The sequence below is a fragment of the Camellia sinensis genome, chromosome 5 (assembly GCF_055761805.1).
Source record: "Camellia sinensis isolate YWXY chromosome 5, ASM5576180v1, whole genome shotgun sequence".
Lineage (NCBI taxonomy): Eukaryota > Viridiplantae > Streptophyta > Magnoliopsida > Ericales > Theaceae > Camellia > Camellia sinensis.
Genome location: NC_138965.1, coordinates 50,032,874 through 50,050,142, shown reverse-complemented (window position 1 = coordinate 50,050,142; position 17,269 = coordinate 50,032,874). Strand labels below are relative to the sequence as shown.

At 41.4% G+C, this 17,269-nt stretch overlaps 1 protein-coding gene across 2 annotated transcripts in view; it reads left to right on the top strand.

The window, feature by feature from the left end:
- LOC114276268 (DNA repair RAD52-like protein 1, mitochondrial) overlaps positions 1-17,269 on the top strand; it is a 160,753-nt gene that overhangs the window by 139,713 nt on the left and 3,771 nt on the right. The gene's annotated exons all lie outside the window — the stretch shown is intronic.

Genomic DNA, 17,269 nt, shown 5'->3' with positions numbered 1-17,269 from the left:
ATAAACTGCCCTTCATTTTCAGATCACCTGGCAACCCTGGGCTCCATTGCCGGCCGTAGTAAGGGACCACTATGAGGGCTCAGGGGAGACTGCCCGCTGTCGGATCTTGTTGGAGGGCCCGATCTGTCGGGCTTGGTACCTAGGCGAGCGCTTCTTGCGTCAGACCCTAGGTTTACCAGAGCAGATAGTGCCGGGTCCGCCTCCTGGCCACATGAGAGACACAGAGAGGTTCACCGCCCGGGAGATGAGGGAGTACACCACCGGCTGGGGTGAGGAGCATCACAGAGGCGAGGGTGACTACACAGAGTACGTCCGGACCTATATCATGCGACCCTTGAGTGGCGGTCGCCGAGCTGAAGGGGAGAGGCCAGCGGCGCCGCAGCTGGAGCGGGAGCTGGGACTGGAGTGGGCACATCGAGGAGGGCTCGAGTGCATGGCAAGAGCGAAGCTCGGAGGAGACGGGGGACTGGCTGGCCCGCCCTGCCCACTGTACTGTCATATAGAGGGCAGGATGGGGCGACCTACCAGATCCCCTTTGCTCCTCCCCCGGCTGGTCATGAGTTAGCCGGCATCCCCGACTTGCCTCCGGTATGTATTACTTCATTTTGCATCTTGCATCTGGCATTTCATTTCAGTTTATTTGATATTCCGCAGAACACTGATGTATCTTATACTCTTGCAGGCGTCCTCTGGGTACACCCAGCAGTCCGTGGAGTTGAATGCCTCCATGATGGGGATGCTGCAGCGGACCTTCGACCTTCTGGCCCTCTACAGTATTCCGGTATGTTCTTCTGACAATGGCCTCAAACCATTCATAAGCATGATTCGCGTAATCTGATGCATGGCACAACACCTGACACACTGATCTCACAGCATCTGATACACTGCCACACTGCATTCTGCACTGTACTCTGTTCTGATATACTGCTCACGGTATTTACACACTGTACACTGCATTCTGCACTGATAAACCGCTCACGGTATTCACACAGTGCACACTGCATTCTGCACTGATATACTGCTCACAGCATTCTCACACCGTACTCATACACTGCATTCTGCACTGATATACTGCTCACAGCATTCTCACACCGTACTCAAACACTACATTCTGCACTGATATACTGCTCACAGCATTTACACACTGTACACTGCATTCTGCACTGATAAACCGCTCATAGCATTCTCACACCGTACACTGCATTCTGCACTGATAAACCGTTCACGGTATTCACACACTGCACACTACATTCTGCACTGATATACTACTCACAGCATTCTCACACCGTACTCATACACTGCATTCTGCACTGATATACTGCTCACATTATTCTGATGCATTTGCCCTTTTGTGCTTTTCAGCCTCCCTTCCAGATTCCTGCGGTGGGCGGTGCTCTAGCCGAGCCTTCTATTCCTGCTCGGGGAGGGCGTGGAGACACTGCACGTCCCCGTACCAGGGGAGGGCGTACTCATATCGGGAGTAGTTCTCGGGCGCCGACCCCTAATGATGACGACGACGACGATGAGTCCGAGGCAGAGGCAGAGGCAGAGGCCGGGTCATCTGAGGAGGCTGGAGATGATTCAGACTCAGGCTCAGATGGCGACGCTGATGATGCTCCTGGACCTTCATCCAGGAAGAGGGCGAGGGCAGACCCCCGGGCTCGAGACTACTGACGATGACCCAGATTGCTGCTTTTCTTCTTCTTTTTTTTGTACTTTTTCTTTTGTTTTCTCTTTCTTTTTTCTCTTCGTTGGTAGTTAGATTACCTTGTACTGCCGCAGGCAGATTTTTGTTTTCCTCAAAACTTTGTACTTGAAAAAGATCATGAAATGAAACGAACTTTTTATCTAAAAAGTGTTATATTTACATATCTCATGTATTGCATCGCATCACATCATGTTACACCTCGATGTAAATGGAATTGATCTGTGGTCTGAATGTTGAACACTTGCATTAATAACAAGATAACCAAACCAAGTAACAGCAAAGCAACCCATACAAACCACTGCTTAACTTGAACAGACAGTCCATACTCTGCTGAGGATTAATCTGCATACAGCCCATAACCCAACACTTGGTTTATTCTGCACACGGCAAACTTTAAACAAAACAGCCCCAATCTGACAAGACGGCCTTCAAAGGTGAAACCGGCTAAGGTTGAAACATGCTCAGATGCCCTAAATTTTCCCTTCCTTCTTTTTAGTTCGCCCAAATGTAGAGAATGGCACAGCACTCCGAGCATAAACGATTAACTTTCGGAAAAGGGGTTTTCTTAACCGGGGTATCGAGCCTACAACTGAACACAGCGGGGAGGACTCAACAAAGGTACACGACCTAAACACAACGAGACACGCTCGGAAGAAACCTAAAACAAAGGTTGAGGTAAACAAAACAAAAGACACGACATACAGACGCGTTAACGAAGACGGGGGACCTCAGATCACGAGGAGCCAGTTTCTCTGGGTGTTGTTTCCCCACCCTTCTCTCATTTGTGATTCTCACATCACTCTGGCACTCAAGCTCGGTTTTTCTCTCAAAACCCTTTGGCTCGCTTTTCTCTCAACTTACACCTCTCTATTCTTTATTCTCTCATTTTTCGTCCCTCCCCAAGGTGATTAGTGAATGAATAGGAAGTTGCGGGTTCATGCCCGATGCCGTTAGCTCACAGCTATTTCTTCTGGTGGGTAGAGTGCCCTCCTGGCAAGTACGTTGACGACGGGGGAGAGACAGAACGTCTAACTCAACTGTGCCCCTAGTTCATCATTTTGACCATTTTTTCGTTTTGGTTTTCTACTAAAACAGTTTTGATCAAGATGAGAATCGGATTAACGTACTTGTTCGATTTTTGATTTGAAAACCATGCAAGTCAGGCTGTAAGCACTGAAAATTTTCCTTTTTGGGTCCCAGAAAATGGTCCAGTTTTGGGAAATGGAATAGTTTTCGAGAAAATAGTCAAGCTCAGTAAAAAATTTCAAAAACTATTTTTGCAAACGGCTGATGCTCAACGAGCATGGAACTTACTCTTTGAGATGCGCAACCTCGGATCAGAGGCAATGGAAAATTGCCCCTAGCTTGAAAGACGCTACACGGCAATGGAAAGTTGCCCCTGGTTTGAACGGCGACTCACGGCAACGGAAAGTTGCCCCAGGTTTGGATGATGCCGCAGCATATTGTAAATAGTTCTCACTGGTGATGATCATGACTGAACTTTCTCAGATACAGAGAAGACGAAGATGGTTAAAACCAATATATGGACACAGTCACTTTGAAGGTGTTGGCGACTGGATTTTGAGATGAAATCGAAACCATTGTATGGACCGAGACGCTATGAAAGCGCTGGGGGCTGGACTTCAGAATGAAGTTGCCTACGTATCCCAAACATGGGAATCAAGCCTTACGTAGTTCCGGTTAAGGTACTCTCGGGTATTTTAACCTTCACTTTCTCAGGCTCTAATTTTTGCCAAGGTGCCCGATGCGTGTTTTCGACCTTGCGAGCTTCTTTTCATTTTCTTTTTTTTATATTTCTTTTTCTTTTCTTTTTCGCATTTTTTCTTTTTTTTTCTCTTTTCTTTTCTTGTATTTTTTTCTTTTTTTTTTTTGTATTTTTCTCTTGCTCTAACTTTTGCCTGGGTCGCCCTTCCGGGTTTTTGACCCAGCGAGCCTCTCAAAGGGTAAAAGTGTAGCAAGTCCATGTCAAATGGTTTCTGAAGTTGAAGCCTCTCTGTGTCTTAGGAGAACGGCTATTGCAATGATTTGTAGAAGAATCCATCCCGGTTGCGCCACAAGCTTCTTCCGGCGAGATCTAATCCTTCTGATTCGGCTTTGGTGCCTCTTGCTCGAGGGCTGCTTCTGATCTGGCCATACAGACCTTGCATGACGTTTGACCGTTGAATGTTCCGGATGAGTTCGTGTTTCAAATCAAACAGGTCGAATCCTAAGGCTGAGAGCGATCCTAGGCTGCACAATCTCAAGAGCAGTTCCACACAGGTCTTCACAGGGCCACGCAAAACATTTGTTTTTGAAAGTTTTTAAGAAAGCGACAAATCGCTCGTGCCGAAGATAGTGTGGAACCAATCTGGATCAAGCCAGGGTCCTTCCCAGTACTCACGCTGACAAGCATGGTTTCATTCATTAAAAAAAAGGCTCAGCATGCTTCTCTTTCTCTCAAGATGATCAAAATTTTGCAAAACCCAAGGAATTCCTTCCTCTTCGTTTTTACCAGCGCAGTGTTCAAAAGGTTTTTAAAAAACTTAGGCTAATGCAATGAGTTCGGCGCGCAGGAGAGTGGGCGAGATGTACTGTCAGTCCCTTTTAAGTCCTCTGGTACAACTAACTTACACTGAAAGCAGGCATGAAAATGAGATAGCCACAGCTGTTTCATTCAGATCTGTTGGTATAACTGGTCCCTCGGCAGAAACAGACTCAAAAATAAAAACGGGTAATTACAAGACAAAACGGTGTTCAAGGCAACTACCCCGGAATCACCTGGTATTCTATACAAAGGGGATTGACTCGATACAACAAGACAGACCCTTAAGCAAAAAAGACTGGCTCAAGACAAAGAGACAGACTCAAAACAAAAGACTGCCTCAAAACCCAAGCCAGAATTTACAAAGCTAGCGTTCGCAGATGCTCAAAAATGCGTGCCAGACGCCACATTCAAAATATACCAAATGCCGCCCGCAGGTGGTTCACTTTCTGATTATATACTTGCAGTATCTGTGTCCTAAAAATCCAATAACTGGGTGGTAACGGACTTGGCTGAGGTGGGCGGGAGGATAACCTCGTTGTCAATCAAATCTTGTACCTCATGACGGAGGCGGAAACAATTGTTGGTAGCATGGCCTGTCTGCTGGTGGTACACGCAGTACTGAGCAGCATCATGCGTAGCAGAGAGATTCTTCGGGAGAGGCCGAGGCTCCAAGGGTTTAAGGTGCCCCCTCTCGGCAAGGATCTGAAGTGCCTTAGACAGAGGCATGTAGAGGGCATGAAAGACCCTGCGCCCTCGGGGCAGGTATTTTGAAGTCTGGGCGCTCTTACTAGACGCACAAGCGAAAGGGTCGGCAGGCGCCACCTTGGCTTTCTGATCTTTCCCGGGTGCAGGGCTGGGAATAGGAGGAACTGTTCTGGCATGACGGGGCCTATCTCGATTTTCTGACTAACTTGAACTACCCTCAGGTGGAGTGGGGAAAGCATCCTCCACAGTTTTTGCCACAACTGTAGATATCTGTTGCTTATTCATCCCCCCGGCTTTCAAAGCCTCGACTGCCCACAGCAGTTGTTCAATAGGATCGGCATCTGCCTTCACTTTGTCTTTTCCTTTGGCCTCAGCCTGATCGGGGGTTTGGGCTGATGTTGATATGTTATTACCATAGCTGGAGGCCATCTCCGGTTGGCTAAGTTCAATCACAATTCGCCCCAACAACGGGGGCTCCTGGGGTACAAAACTCCCGGCATATGGTGCGGCTGGAGGTGAAGCTGACATTCCGTAGGCGAGATCCGCCACAGACCTCTGGAGATCACCTATCATCCCCATTAGTTCGAATGTAGTAGGCTCGCGAGCCTGGTATAGCTGGGGGGCCCAGATCGGGTGTGCAACAGGCGACCTGGGTGGTTGTGACATATCAATGTTGGTCTCACTTTGCAGAGTGATCCCTTGATCTAATGCAGCTGTCATGACCACGATCTCTTCTGAATTCTGCGTCATCATAAGTCCTGCCTCAGCAAGGGGGAACACTAGCTATTTTGTATCAACTCTCTGAACTCTCTGAACTGAAAGGGAAAACAAGCAGCATTTCAGCCCAAACGGATCAAATACAGGTGTAGCCGAACAACTGTACTCCACTACTGATCACTGTTCCCCAGAATCACTGTCCCCAAAACTGAACCTGATACCCGCAGATAACTGATTCTTAACAACAATGATACTAGTGCCCTTGGGCCCGATACTCGAACTTGCAAACTGGTATGTACATTCCTGTAAAGATACACTCTAAAGCATATAGCAGATAAGTGAGAACCAAAACACCCCTATGTTGGGGTAGGGTTTCCCTGTCCTATTTTGTCAGGAGCTAGGGTTTCACTATGCACGCAGCAGTTTTCAAACAACCTAACATCAGGTAAGCAACCTGTCCTAGCTTGGAATGGTCACTATGGATCCGATATGCACTAGGTCGAATGGTCAAAAAGGGTGCCCCGGTAAAACTGGGGTTTGTGTTCCCATGCTGTCAGAGCCCATAACCGGTCAGCCTTATGGTCATGCCTTGACAAGACAAGCCTCCGGCAAACCGTTCAGGAATGGCAGATGGCAAACACTGTGTTCCTAGGCGCACCAATGCACATGCAATGCAAAGAGACACATAAATGGAATCAAAACAGGATATTACGAGTTCGAGTCAAGCTCTCTAAATTCCCAGCAGAGTCGCCAAAAACTGTAGACGCGCCCGTGGGCCTCACGCTACAGTTCGGACTCGATTTGTGTCACGGTTCTTAATCTGAACCAAAGAGTCCAAATCTGGCAAATCATTTTGAGAAACAGATTTTTGAAAAGAAGTGCCAAACATGGACTGCTTTGCCAGATACAGAGTCGCCACCTAAATATTTTAAAATGGGAGAATTTAGGAAACCCTGACTCGGTGCCGAAGGCCACGTGTCCGTCATCACCAAAGTTGCCTCGGCTCGGGAACTTGGGTACGATCGGGGAAGGTCAGCTATGAGCACCCCCTCTCACCCGGTCTGAAGACCGGCCTCTACTAACCGTGATATCTAGTTTTGAAAACGTTATGTGTTCTTATTCCATTTATTAGCCTAGAATTACTATGTTATGCGCACAGCACACAAGTATAGACTAGATTGCCTAATTTGGAAATAAACATTGCATATCCGTTTGTCTTGAAAAACACTTTGGAATTTGCTACTCGTGAGTAGGCTAAAATACGGATTTCAATAAGTTTTTCCAACTCAGACAATCCAACCTTCACCCACAGGCATTTAAATAGTTTATCACATAAGCATCTAGCCACATGGTAAACATGCTGTCATGATAGCATTCACACGCATGCGATATGCTAAAGCAGGAAAAATACTTGCATCGTACTCCGTGCCAAAACAAAGAACTCGTTAGCAATCAATGCATGATCCAAGTCCATGTTTAAATGTCTAATGCAACACATACAGGATGCGTTTAGAGTAGGCTCGGCTAACCTAGATATGGCATATGAAATGCAATCAATTGATGCACGTATTCAATTTGGAATTGAAATACAAATGCAGTTAGCATGATGTACCGAGCCCGATGCATGCAATACAAATGCATGAATGCACGCATGCATAGCATAAGGTATGCTAATTTAAACATGACCTATTACTAACCATCAAAGCAGGTAAGTAAAAGGGATGAAACAAGTGGGGATTGGAAGACATGCACACACACGCACCCACACTTATTACAGATTCGCCCTCACTCGGAGGGACTAAAAGAATAATACAAATTGAATAATGAATTAACTATCCTAGCTAATTAATTATTACAAATTACCTAATTAGTTAACAAACTAACTAAGCTAGGAAAAACAGTAAACCGCCTTGGGAAGAGAGTTCGATGCAATGCATGCTCGGTCCTGCTCGGAAGTACACTGCCATGCGCAAGCTGCCTCTGTTTTCCTTGTTCTGCTCCTCTGAAGGCTGCCAAAATCTCAAAATTGCTTCTCTGGACACTGGGAGACACCGCCGGCTGAGTAGGACTGCCACCGGCAGTGGTATGTGGTCACCGGCCATTGGTGAATCTATCGGCAGAGGGAGGATTGCCGGTCGGCACTTAGCACTGCCGGTCGGCAGAGAGCTCCTGTAGAATCTGCAATTGACAGCAACAGAGGGCAAGGCAGAGCATGGCAATACAATTCAAGCAATGTATGCACCAATCATGTCCCTTATCATGTCAGTGACTCGAGGGGACATGCTTCTTGGTTCTCGGACCATCAATTGCGCATTTCAATACGTGATGGCCCAAGAGACCAAGTTATGCATTTTCATGTCAAATGTAATGCAAACCAATAAACCAAAGAGACTTAACCTCTATCACAAACATTTCAAGAGGCCAAGCATGCATGCAAGTGGAATGCAATCCTAAGCATGTAAACTAGCATGCAATATGATCATGATAGCAAGCATGCAAGCATAAACATGGGCAATGCACAAACATGCAACAACATGTTAAGTGGCTAAAGGAGAGAATACATGCCAAATGTACTACAACCTAAGCATACAACAACATATTATGCAACTCAAGCACTGCGACACAATGCAATTACGCATGGCATGCACCACAAGGTGAAATGGAGCGAATATGTGGTGATATGCAAGGCATGCATGCAATGACATAAGAGGATGGTCTTACACTAATTTGGACAGCCCTATGCTAGGCCCAAAACAGTGGCCAAAGTGCCATGAAATGAGGACTAAATGACATGCAACTATGCATGCACACAAGGGCCAACACTTACGCCTTAAAGAGCAATTCTCGAGCACACTCAAGAGGGTGTAAACATGGACATATGGCATGCAAATTAAGCCTTGAAAACATGTAGGAAATGATGCCAAATCAACCTACCAATGCAAGCTACGCATGCAACCAAGCCCAAGGACCTAAAACATGATCATATGACTCGTGAAGCAAATGACCAAATTGAATCAAAACAGTCCCAAATCATGCAAAAGTAAGCCTCAAGAATCACCTAGATGGCATCTAAATGACCTAAATTCCAAAGCATGCACAAATGCCGAAACATGGAGCATGCTACACAAGCTTCCAAAGCTTCAAAGAGGCATCCAAAGCAAGCGTACAAGCATGTTAAAGGGACTGAAATAACATGGCAAATGGTTTCGAATCACTAAATTAAGGCAATGATGCATGCTACGCATTCACACACTTAAGGCCAACAAGCCAAAAATGCAAAGGGGCTATACAATGCATGCCATGGCCGACTCAAACAACTATGGACAGACCTCAAGCATGGCAAAATAAGCACAAAAGCTTCACAAAGCTAGACCTAAAACATGCTAGGACAATGGTTTACAACCTAAAGCGTATTAAGGCCTAAACATGGCATTACAAGGTAGGTATACTAAGCATGCATGGTGTACCAAAACCAACAAAAAACAGAGGCATATTATGACATAATAAGTACAAAAAACAACTAAGGCATGGTCAACATGAAGCTTAGCTAGGTGCTCCCTCAAGAGGCCAAAAATGGTCCTTTTCAAGGACAACAAGGAGAGGGGGTGGCCCTCTCCTTCTTGGGACTTCAAGGCACCATCCTCACCTCTGAAATCCCTCAAGATTTCAGTGGTGGGGAGGCCCAAACACCAAAGTCCCTGAGCTCACTCAAAATAGCATAAAATGGGGCCTCTCAAGGCCTAAGAGGGGTCAAACACCTCCAAACCACAAAACACTCTAAACAAACTATTTAGAGGGGCTAAAAACAGAACTTTTTTATGTTATACACTAAGCACAAAAATAGTTCGAAGATAGGCAAAAATACAATGCAAGAATGGGGAACAAAAGCGCGAGATCGTTACCCTTGAAGACCTTCTTCAAAAATGGTGGACCAGCTGCTTCCTTGAGCTTAAACCAGCCCCAAAACCTCAAGAACAACCTCTTAGAACCTCAATAGCCAAGGGAAGGTGTAACACTATGTGTTTGTGTGCAATAGTAAGACACAAATACACTAATACACACACAAAGGTAAAAAGAGGGAGAGAAATAGAGATGGAATATGTATAAGCCCTAACCCTAGAACCAGAGCTTCTAACAATGTCTTTCCTCTCTAAAATGTCTAACCCTAGAACAAGGAGAAGAGCCATCCTCTTATAGAAGTCCCCCTTTGCAAAGCTTTCCAAACAAGCTTCCTTAAAGGGAAATCCCTCCATACACGTGTATGGAGGGGAACAGAGTGGGTGCCAGCTATCACAGCTGGCACAAAATATCTACAAAAAGTAGATGGATAGTAGTTGGCTGCTCAAAATTGCCATTTGACAAAAAAGGAGTGCCGACCGGCAACAAATAATGCCGACCGACAGTATACATTGCCGATGGCAACAAAATACCAGCCGGTGGCCCATGGCCATGGCCAGTGATGTGTGGGGATGCCTCACAAGGCGTTCCCTGCCCTTCCAAGGCAAAACACAAGTGTTTGGTGCAAAACCAGACACTAAACAGTCGAGTCGAGAGATTCTGAGGCAAGGCGCGCAAGCCGAGACCTCCGGGAACTCAAGACGAACACAAACATGGATGATCACCGGGTGTTCAAACGGTGACGTCCAAGTCTTGAGGACGGTCAAAAATGAGGTGTCTACAGGTGCATAGAGGATTACAAGGTCAATTAGGGAGATGAAGGAGGAACTAAGTAGAGTATGAATACCCAAGCAACCCAAGATAAAGCTGAATATAGCTTATGATACTACTTTTTTATTTTTTATTTTTTACTATCAGCAAAAAAATTAATCATTTTATAGATAACGAATGAGTACATAATGAAAATAAATATTTGATAACTTCAATATGACCTCTTGATTAGATACACCAAGTTTATATAGGAACAAAATTTGAATATTATCATTTCTCAATCTTGAAACGACAACTCTATAACTTCTGTGTTTAGAAAACGCAAATCCTTTTACTTGAAGGATTCAACCACTGTATCAGACCTGCCTGGTTGCGAGAAACTTGCCCTCAAGTTTAAATCCTCAGACAAGTCACCCTTGTAACGATGGAGATGCTTGACATTAAAAACATCTGAGGCGTGAATGTGGTTTGGCAACTGCAGCTGGTAAGCATTGATTTTGTTCAAAATTCTACAAGGTCCAATTTTTTGATCATGCAACTTATAGTTTAGACTTGCTGGAACTCAATCTATTGTTAATGCAATCCACAGTTGATCTCCTTTTTTAAAGTAACCTTGCAACTATGAACATCTGCAACTGCTTTATCTTTGTGTTGGTTATTTCAATTTGTCATCGCACTCTCTCATGTATGGACATGATATTCTCAGTCATTTCTTCAGCTCTCATGCTAGCATTCTTTGAATTTGTAATGGGAACTAGATCGAAAACAGTGTTTGGACTTTGTCCATTAACAATCTCAAATGGACTCAGTTGAGCAGTGTGGTTTTTAGATTTGTTATAAGAAAAGTCAGCATAAGGTAGTACCAAATCCGATTCTTTAGGTTTGTTTGCAATTAAGCATCGCCACAAGTTATCTAAACCAAACTGCAATTAACCACTTATTTGGTCATTTTTTTGGGGGATGATAAGATGCTAAATTGCAAGTTAGTTCCTATTTTCTTCCATAAAAGTCCTCCATAAATGTCCAATGAACTTTGAGTCACAATCAAAAGTAATTGACCAAGGGATGCCATATAAACAAAATATCTCTTTAAAATACCAATTTGCTACATTTGATGCATCCATTGTCTTATGACAGGGAATTAAGTGGGCCATTTTGGATGATTGATTCACCACCACCATAATTGAATCCTAAGAAGCACATACACATACATGCAAAATTTTAAAAAATGCAGGACTCGGCATGTGAGGAACACGTGTAATCAAGGTTTCAAAAATGGTTGCGGTGGTGCGATTGCGGTTGCGGTTGTGGGGTGTAAAGGCCGTAGCATAACGGTTGCGGTAATCGGAACCGTGAATTTTTTTATTTTTCACATAATTTGAAAAAAACTTACCTGATATGCATATTTTTTTTTTCCAGAATCACATTTATTGGAATTTAAAATTGATTTTGATCAAGTTTTGTTAGTTTTTAAGTATGATTCAATATATTTTATATTTTTAAATCACTAAAAAAAGAGTTTTTTTACATTTTATTTCAATAGTTAATAACTTTATATGTCATAAATCCATATTTACCTCTTATTTTTATTTATTTCTTAAGAATAATCAATTTTAAATATTTTCAAAATTATTTTTGACCAATATCTGAACTGACTGAGACATAAATAAAAATTAATTTTGAGCTACTGAATATTGCAGAATGTGTATTATGTATATTTTGTAAGCTTTTTTTTTTCTTTTTTGAAAGGAAGCTATTCAGAGTATTGTAAATGTGTGTAGCAGGCTATTACGGTACCGCTACGGTGGTTACGAACACCAAAACGGCCGTTACATGTAAATTTTCGTTACACCGCAAAAACGAGTGTAACATGTGAATTTCCGTCACACTGCAAAAAAGGTGTAACGAGTAGTGCCTACCGCTGCAACCGTTACGTAACGGCCGTAACTGTTACGTAACACCACTTTTTGAAACCTTGCGTGTAATACATATAATTATATGTATTTATTATGTGATGTATATTAGAATATCATATATTTATTTATGCCAAATATTTTAGGGCACTCAGTCCATAAATCTAAATTTCAATTTTGTTAGGCCAAAGGTCTATGCATTGGAATGCTTTGTCCAAAATGACAAGTTTAGATAAAATGACCAAAATATCCTATATATATCACATACACAGCAGTGAATAAATAGAAAATCACTCTCCTCTCTCTCTCTCTCTCTCTCTCTCTCTCTCAACCGCTGCTCCTCCTTTGTCGCTGCTCCGCCTCCTCCGTCGTTGCTCCGCTGCCCTCATCCGCCATGAGATCCAAATTGTGAGATTTAGATCCGTAGCTTCACCACCGCCGGCCTTGAAATTCAGATCCACCACCACCGCCGCGAGACGATCTGGATCTTCTTCCCTCAGTTACTAACAATAAGCGAAAGACGGCGACGAGGGAGGGGTTGTTAGTGTCGGACTCTGGCGGTGTGGCGGTAGCTGAGCTTCTAGATCTAGAGCTTGACAAAGTTAGAGAAGATCTTAGCTTGATAAAATGGCGTCGTTTTGGCATTGGAGCGTTCTAAATCTCTGCAGCATATCATCAGAGCTCTCTGATCGGCCATGAAAGCATCTCTCTCTCTCTCTCTCTCTCTCTGTTCCAAACTCTGGAACTGAAACACTATTATTTACTTCTTATTCTTTTTTATCACTTTCTTGTTTCATGCGATTACATTTATTTACTTGTTTTTTTTTTTAAAAAAGGTTTGATCTGAACACTATTATTATCTCTACATTTGAAGCAAATCTTTACATTGATATCTTTGTCTGTTTCAGTTTAATCCTAAAAATCTTTTTCTAAAACCATTTTTTATTAAATAAAACCATCTCAAATTTTTACTCTTCTTAAAAATTTCTTCAAATTTGAGTTTGGAGTTTGACGTTTGGTTTGGATTTGTTTCATCGTTAACTTGTTGGAAATTTTTCCTTTCCCTTGATTTGCTACAATTTTGATGAAATGATTGGAGATGATTAGTGAATTAGCTGAAGAAAGTTGAACAAAATGTGTTTTCTGGATCATGAATCTCACTGAATGTGTTTGTAAGTGATTATTTATTTACATATTTGAAGGCCTTGTGTTGTTTTTTGTTTAATATTTTTGCCCTTTAAGTTTGCTGGTATAGTATATATATATTTGACATAGGTCTCAATGAAAGGAGATACTTTGGAAGACTTTGACAAGGAAGACGATTACTTTGGAAGTGAAAGAGATACCAACAAATTTGTTTTTGTTTTCTTTTTAAAATTTTTGTGATATTGTTGTAGATGATGATGATGATGATGATGATGATGATGAACAGATAGGATTCGGTGATGATGTTATTGTTGATGAACAAATAAGATTTTTTGTTGTTGATGATGTTTTTGTACAAATATGTGAGAGAGAGAGAGAGAGAGAGAGAGAGAGAGAGAGAGAAGAAAAATTTGAACAGATATAAATTTTTGAACAGATAGGATTTGGTTTAGCTTGATATTTCAACAGATAGAAAAAAATAAAAATACCAAAAATTGAACAGATAAAATTTCAACATATAAAATTCAGGGAAAAAAATTGAAACAGATAGGAATAAAATTTGAATTGAAAAGATCATAAAATTAGACAGATAAGATAAAAAAAAATTAAACAAATAGGGAAAAATTTGAATAGATAGTCAACGAAAGTCAATAGAAAAAAAAAGTCAACAGATAAATTAAGGGATAAAATTGGAAGCAAAAATATCCTTCAAAACAAACAAAAGTACTTTTCACCAAACTATTTCACAAAAGGTGGACCTCTCACTAACAAAAAATATCCACTGAACCTAGTTACTTATACCCTTCTTAGCTTGGACTTTTCAACAATTATCTGTATTTAATCTCATCAAGTTCATCAAATGCTACTTGGGTGGAAAAAATAAAATTGGGACATCATGTGTCCCGAATATGTCCAACTGAAAAAAAAAATGGGACATTTCGTGTCCATGTCTGGCACGTGTTGAACACCAGTACGTGACCACTGGAGAGGTGTCCATACTTCATAGAATTTTGAATCTTAACACCTTTGACTGTGTGGAAGACCAAGAACGAAATTCATACTTACATCACTCCATGCAGTTTGGATGGAGTCGGGAGAGGAGCATATAAACCCACCCTGCATTGGTTGTTCCTCTCTTTGAATGTTGGCAAATATGGTGTATCTGAACATGCCTAGGTACATTGTGCTTCAACTTTGGCTAGTAATAACTTTCTTTCACCAATGCAATGCTTTTATCACAACCAGAATATCCCAAAGCATGCTGTTCAATGACAATCTTCTCCCTTAAAGAGTAGTCACGAGCACAGAGCTGCGACCCTTTGAAAAGAAAACCTTCTTTGATGGAGCAATCATTATACTCACCAGCCGCCGCAGCTTGCATGATAGGACCGAAATATTCATCATTCATGTACAATTCTTTGAAGGTGTCAAACTCTAGAATTTCTGCCCTCATTACTGTTACAAGTGAAACACTTGTGCTTAAATCATGGACCTCCTTTTTTTGAGTATTGACTTCATGCTTTAATGTGAAAGTGAAACATTGTAAATAGCTCACTCACTTAGCATGCCCCTTATTCAACTTTTGCTGACTGTTTATGTGCTTGAGAGCTTCATGATCATTGATCAGAGGTGAGAATGTACTCCCACTCCCTTTGTACTAATAATGCTGCCAATGCTGTAATATTCAGATGATTGCAAAAAGTTCTATGTCATAGGTTGAAAATCGAAGTCTTGAGCCTTCCTGTGGAAAGCAATAGGGTGTCTTTTTAATGAAGAACTGAAAACCAGAATATTGTCGAAGTAAACAGCTACAAACCTTCAGATAAAGGGTTTCAATACTTGATTGATAACCCACATAAATGTACGTGACAGCCTAAAACAGAAGAATAGAGCTCTTGCTTCTCTCTTGACCAAGAAAGTCAATCAAAAGAATCTGGACCCCAAAAAAAAAAAAAAAAAATAAGGGTCTCAATGTTGAATAAGAAAGGATGAAACAAGAAAACATAGGATACAAATCCATACCTGAAAAACTAAAAGGTGGATGCTGTTTACTGTTGGCTTCCAAAGAGGTGGACTGCACAAATAGTTGGGTCATATATTGGAACTCTTCAAAAAGCACCAAGAAAGAGTTTAGTTGAAACTCTTCAACCAAAAAAAAAATTGATGATGATGAGGTTAGCCTATGAAAATTAACTTTCCCTCAGACTGTAATAGACCCATAAAAAAGGCATCCATGCACAAAAGCCCATGATCCAAGTTAAGAGTAGCCCACAGGAAAATGAGGGTCACCTATGGAAAGAAAGCCCACACATAAAAGAAAAATGTTTTAAAAAAAAAGAAGTTTAAAGTTGTCATGATTCACATAGTAAAAACCTACTTATATGAATCATGAGAGGGGGCATTTTTTGGCATGTAAATTTCAACTAAACCAAAGATTTGGGGATTGATTGGGATAATGATACGTGTAGAGCCTACGGTGGGAATACAAACTTACAGGGAAATATCTAAGTCCCATGTGTTTGCAAAACTCAAAGCCAATCAAGAAGTAGCATCTACGGAGCAGATGAATAAGATGCTACACTGGATTCATGCTTCTAAGTTCTATCCAAGAAGTTGTCTTGATAAAGATCAAATGCCATGTGGGGTCAGCAGATAATAAGAAGCCAAATGCCCAATCAAGAGATGACACATGAAGGGCCTACGGTGGTGATGCTAAATGAGATAAATGAAATTGCAAAAGACCAAACCGATCAGATGAGTAGGGCTTTCCTATTATCTCTTAACACTCTATTTGGATTGGGAGATGAGAAAAGAAAGGAAGTGATTATTGGTTTCTCACCTTCTGTTTGGATGGATATGCTAATTAAAAGAGGATACATGTGTCTTTTTATTTTATTTGCTTTGTATTTAGAGGGGTAGTTTAGGTATTATAAATTTTTTATTTTATTTGCTTTGGTTCTCACCACTTTGGATGAAAAACAAAACTTAAGTTTAGAGTGATTTGTCTTTCTCACCCCATTTCTCGCCATTACCACTATTAATCATCCAAACAAGAGATGTGAAATTTCATTCTCTCAATTTCTTTTCTTTTCTTTTCTTACCAAATCCCTCAATCCAAATGGAGTGTAAGAATTTGCAAATATTCTTCTGTGTTTATAGACATGGCGTGTTATAGGTAAAGGGTTCCAAGCCCTCTCTTTTTATACCGTTTCATGTAATTTGAGGCATCAAAGCCTTAAAATTTTAATGAATGCGTTGTGTTCATGTTTAAGTCTCTTATTTCCTTTTAATTTATGTTCTTTATTAATCAAAGGTTTCACTTGTTCTAAGTGAGTAATGAATGATTTGGATTTCCAAATCGGAGCACTGTTGAATCTAAAAACTAAACGGTGGCTATTTGTAGATAGAAGTTTCGAAATACAGCCAACTCTAACATTTTATCATTTCAAAATGTGTCAACATTGCCCCTCTCATCTTTCCAATGTTCCTATTATATGCTTGCATTCACATTAGTTCTGTGGAATTTCTAGTTCTTTTGGTAAATGTTAACACCATATTAATTCTTAAACAAAATAGTGGGGGTTTATGTACTTTTGATGCATGATTTATTCATTATTGAACTTTAATTCTTTTGACATTTGTGATGTAATGGTTTATTCATTATTGAACTTTAATTCTTTTGACATTTGTGATGTAATGGTTTCTGCTTGTATTGTGTATGTGTTATATGAACTCTTCTATATCCCCCACAATACCTATGTCCACCGGATATGACGTGGGTAAGGGTATGAGGTATGTGTCTGACACTTGTACTCAATTTAGACACTCAGATCCTTTAATTTGTTACAATATATGAGAAGAAGAAAC